We start from the raw sequence: 5865 nt of genomic DNA, 5'->3' as shown, positions 1-5865 counted from the left end.
TGGCTATCCCAACTGACCTCAAGAAAATCCAGAAATTGACTGGATGTGTGGCGGCTTTAAGCTGCTTTATCTCCCGATTAGGAGAAAAGGCACTTCCCCTTTATCGCCTTCTTCGGCGCACCGAACACTTCGAGTGGACGGACGCAGCCACGGCTGGACTGGAAGAAATAAAAGCCATCCTGGCCACCAACCCAATCTTGGCCGCGCCAACTGTGGGTGAATCAATGCTATTATATATAGTGGCAACTCATCAAGTTGTAAGCGCAGTGCTCGTCGTCGAACGAGAGATGGACGGACATAAATTCCCACATCAAAAGCCGGTATATTATGTATCCATCGTCCTCACCCCATGCAAATCACGGTACCCACATTATCAAAAGATAGCATACGCGGTATGCATGGCATCCCAGAAATTACAACACTACTTTCAAGAGTGTTCAATCACGGTGGCCTCCAAAGTACCACTCAATGACATAATAAACAACCGCGATGCCACGGGCCGGATTGCCAAGTGGGCCATCGAGCTCCTCCCGTTCAACATAACATACTAACCTCGGCGAGCCATTAAGTTGCAAGTATTGGCCGATTTCGTCACTGAATGGACGGAAGCCGAACTCCCTAAAGAGTATGGCGCATATCCAATTGGATCATGCACTTCGACAGCTCTGAAATGCTGGCTGGTCTCGGGGCTGGCGTCGTCCTGACGTCCCCCACCAGAGATACAGTACAATACGTGCTCTAAATACTATATACAGACTCCAATAACGCGGCCGAATATGAGGCCCTTCTACAGGGTCTCCGGATGGCAGTCTCCATGGGCATTCAATGCCTGGAGGTGCGCGGGGACTCAAACCTCGCAATATCCCAAATAAATGGAGACTTTCATGCCAAGGATCCGAAAATGGCGGCATATCGCAATGCCGTCCTCAAAATGTCAGCTCGGTTCGAGGGGCTTGAATTCCACCATGTGGCTCGGGAAAACAACCAGGCGGCGGACATCCTTGCCCGTATCGGCGCTAAACGCGACCCTGTCCCACCGAACGTCTTCCTGGAAAGACTGTTCAAACCATCCGTGGGATGGGAAGGGGACACCGGCAAAAATAGTCTGGACCCAGCCACAACCCCAGATAACGAACACCCTAACACAATCAGAGGTTCCGCCATCGAAATAACACCTATGGCCCACGTGATAATGGCCGCCATCGCCCCATGGACAGAACCATTCCTGGCCTACCTAACTAGGCAGGAACTACCCGAGGACCAAAATGAGGCACGCTGCATAGTGCGGCGATCTAAAGCCTACAAGGTCCACGAGGGAGAGCTTTATAAGAAAAGCACAACCGGAGTCCTTTAAAGGTGCATCTCCGAAGAGGAAGGGCGGAAGCTTTTGGCAGTAATCCATGCCGGACTCGGCGGCCACCACGCCGCAGCCCGGGCCCTTGTAAGCAAGGCCTTCCGTACAAGTTTTTATTGGCCGACAGCCCGGGCAGATGCACAGCATCTGGTCTAACATTGTGTTGGTTGCCAGCTTTTTGCAAACCAAAGCCACATGCCACCTACCGCCCTCCAAACAATCCCCATCACCTGGCCCTTTGCGGTCTGGGGGCTTGATATGGTTGGACCCCTCAAAGGGGGAACCCATAAGAAAAAATACTTACTAGTCATGGTGGATAAGTCACCAAATGGATAGAAGCCAAACCTGTCAAAACGGCTGAATCCGGACCGGTGATAGACTTCATATCCGGGGTTGTACATCGTTATGGCGTCCCCCACAACATCATCACTAACAACGGCATGAACTTTACAGCTGACGAGGTGAGACTTTGGTGCAGCAACATGGGCATTAAGCTCGATTATGCTTCTATCTATCATCCGCAAACTAACGGTCAAGTCGAACGAGCGAATGGTCTTATCATGAGCGGCATTAAACCCAGATTAGTGCGGTACTTAAAGGAATCAGACACGCAATGGGTAGAGGAGCTCGACTCCGTACTATGGGGGCTGCGGACCACGCCGAATCGCACTACCGGATACACATCGTTTTTTATGGTTGACGGCTCTGAGGCGGTGCTGCCTTGCGACATAATTCATGACTCACCTCGAGTGCGCATGTACGAAGAAAGAGAGGCCGAGTTCGATCGGTAGGACAATTTGGATGCCCTGGAGGAGGAGAGCGACGTAGCAAAGGCCCGTTCCGCATTCTATCAGCAACAGGCTCGAAGGTATCAAAGCAGAGAAGTACGGGCCAAAACCTATAACATTGGCGAACTAGTTCTACGCCTGCCGGAGAAGAAAAAGCACAAGCTCAAGCCCAAATGGGAAGGTCCCTTCATTATCAACTAGGTTCTGACCGGTGGAGAGTACCGTCTACGGGATGCATCGGATAATCGACTCGAGCCAAACCCATGGAACGCAGCCAGACTCCGAAGATTCTACGCCTAGCGCCGGACTCTATGTTCGTCTCCTTACCTCCATCAATTTTTTGCACATTTGTTTTTTCTCTCTTCCTTTCTCTATTTTTCCTTCAAGGCCCTAAAGGGCAACACTTGTGTCTTGGTTACACAATCTTGACGTGCTAACCGCGCTCAATATACCTGGGGGCTTCCTATACAGAAGCTTAATCTAATTACTTTTCTGGGCTTTATGCCCCACACATGTGTTATTCTTCCGCATGTACCTTTTTCGCCATTATATGCATCGATATGACTTAAGTTTTGGCCAAGCTGGGTTGCCTGGCTCTTGTATTTATGCCCTACGTTCCCATTAATTCGGCTAGGGCATAAGGGGAGCACCTCTGCGATTGTTACTGCCAGGTCAGCCGGATGTGTACCTCAGACTGGGTGAAGCCGAAAGCTAGCGTTCTTAAGTGAATATTCGGTCGGTGAACAAAAGATGACTTTCATTTAAATTAATACACACCCCTAGATGTTTTTAGCCTGCGTATCGCAGTTTGGACATGCACATTAGGGCATGCGTACCTAGGGAAAGGATCCCTTAACGGAACTATTCTCCCTGGAAGATGTTTCTTACTATCCATTATTATAACATAGCTGGTTGGGTACTTGTCTGTTCAAGCACTTATGACCCCTACGCCTGGTTTCCATGCATACCACGGTTTTTATATAACTGAGTGGGTATTCAGATACACTCCGGACTATCGGATCCAGAGGTCTAAGCGAAAAGGTCTGCCATGACAAATGATTTACAATCTGGCCAGGGACATTACATATGTCACTTGAAGTACACAGTCACTAAGACTGATTAAATTCTTCTTCTATACCATCCAACAGGCTGTCTAGCCTACAATCCTGTTGGGAATACTTTGCGGCTAACTCTACTTGATCATACACTAAACTGATGGGGATCTCTTTCCTATCGGGCCCCATAGGTCCGACCTCAGCCATGCGATTTGGGCCAGCCTTGGTATATCGTGTCTTCACCATAGCCCAGGCTTCCCTTGCACCTTGTCGGCAGGCTAATATCTTCCATAATCAGAAGCGCCGCTGTGCTCCCTTGAGCTTCTCTATAAGCTCCCCCATGCCTCCTGGCGGGGACGCGGATGGCCACAAGGCTTGGCAATACTCTGCATCACCTGCCGAACTTGTTCGTGCAGTTGTGAGAGCTCTGGTAGAAGATCACCCGAAGACCCGGGCATCTCCTCCGCGGGACGACCCGTCAGGATATCTGCAGACATAACGCTATTAGCAGGCTTCTCCGCCGAACTCCTTTAAAAAGTTTGTTCAAGCCCTTACTAAAAATGCCGCGTCGAAGCCGTTTATTCTCCTTCACGGAGTCCGCAAGCTGGGCCCGGACATCCTTTAGTTCCACGGCCAGCCGGATATTGGCATCTTGGAGATCATTTTTCTCTTGCCTGACTCGCATCAGCACGTGCTCGCCAGCATTTCGCTGTCGATCATCACGCACCGTATCCGCCTCCACGGCCTCCGGATTCACTCTAGGGCCACCTGCAACATCTATTGTTAGGTGTGCATACATGCCGCATACTACCCGGTACTGATATTCTTTGCAATAAACAAAAGAGCTACCAGGGGGATCCTTTTTGGACTCCTTCAATGCGGCAACATCGGCTTCCAGTTGGGCCTTGCACTCATCTAGCTCTTGAGACAATTGGGAATTCTTCTCCGTAAGAACCTGCACGAATAATGATCCTTAAATCAGTTGCGTCAACTGTGTCAAGTCTCGGGGGATACTGATACATATAATCGTCAGATTTGGTTACCCGTATATCCCTTACATACTGGTTCGTGGCTCTGGCTAGACCATTTTGAGCAGCACGGATGTACGCGTCTCCAGAATTGAAGGCATCAAATGCCTCTGGCGAGAAACAATCGTCACGGAGTACGGCTCGGCGACGCCTATGATTCATGGCGCTCTCCACTTCTGAATTTGTAGCGAATAATCTATCTGCATCCTCTGTAGGAGGAGCATCCGGCGTCCGCCCCATGTTGGCTTCCGCCTCTATGTCCGGCCCTGGGGCCCGACTGGTGGAGGCGTGATCAGCGGCCTCTCCGGATATAGTCCGACGAGCGTTTTTTCTATTAAAGAAGCATGGATGTCATTGCATTTTGAGAAAGACGACAACCACAGAGCGAGGTTTTGTGTCATACCTCTGCGCCGGCGTCTCCGTCCTGACCGCCTTCCTTTTTGGCCTAGCCGGCTTCAGTGCCTCTTGTTGGCGAGTTGCTACGGGTTCGGCACTGCGTCCCGAATGCCTTCCCTGTAAAACACCGTATGTGTACGGTAGGTGAAGTGTCTAAAAGGAGATCCTATTTTCGGAGTTTGGATTTTGGTTTTTCTTACGTGCGACGCAGGGAGCAGCCCGGGATAGTCGGCCGTTATGGCCACCATGGCGTCATCGCAGCTCAATTGATAGAATTGCCTATCTATCAGCTCCACGAATATGTCAGGATCCTCTTCAAGTCCGGGACCGAGGGCCCGGCCAGGGTCCTCTGGTTTGTGGAGATGGGTTATTGATCTCCCTTACAGCTTTTCGCAGTTCCTGCCGTAAAATGGCAAGGTGAGTACCTACGACAAAGAATGCGGGAAGAATGGGAGTAAAGAGGTATAACCTACCCAGCTTGGAGGGTTGTACATGGAGAATCCATCTCGTGGCTTGATACGGATGAACTCCTCTTCCTCTCCCTTGAACAACTCGGATAGAATTTTTGCTAAAGCAGCAGCGGAGTCTGGTCCCTTACGCCCGCAACGGGTGGCATCATCTTCCCCGTTAAAACACCATAGGGGGTGCCCTTGATATTCAAGTGGCTGCACTCCCCGCATTATGCATATTGACATAACCTTGATTATTGTCAATCCTGATTGAGCTAGCGCTTTAATCTGGTTCATCGGGTATAGGACTTCTCCGCTATCTTCCTCCTGGGGGCTCCATGGGCGCCAGCTTCGGCGTTTCTTCAGAGGAGCATTGTTGAACTCAGGAAGACCCCGCCGAACAGGGTCTGGAAGGGGGACGTCCTCCATATAAAACCACTCCGAAGGCCAATCTTCGGACGTCTTCTTCGGAGTACCAAACAGGTATCCGGTTTCGGTGATGCGCCATATTTCTGCTCCGCCCACCTGATAAAGTGACCCCTTTTGTGTGCGGGGCACAAGGCAAAATAAACTCTTCCACAGCTCGAAATGGGCCTCGCAGCCCGGAAATAGCTCGCAAAGGGCAACGTATCTGGCGATGTGTAATATGGAAGCAGGGGTAAAATTGTGCAGTTGGAGGCCGTAAAACTCCAGGAGCCTGCGGAGGAACGGATGAATTGGAAATACGAGTCCCCTTAGTAAGTAAGGGACAAGGTACACTCGCTCCCCCTTGGAGGGGCTGGGGAAGCTCTCCGC

This window comes from Triticum urartu, chromosome 1 (assembly GCF_003073215.2).
Source record: "Triticum urartu cultivar G1812 chromosome 1, Tu2.1, whole genome shotgun sequence".
Classification (NCBI taxonomy): Eukaryota; Viridiplantae; Streptophyta; class Magnoliopsida; order Poales; family Poaceae; genus Triticum; species Triticum urartu.
This window is presented reverse-complemented; position numbering follows the sequence as displayed.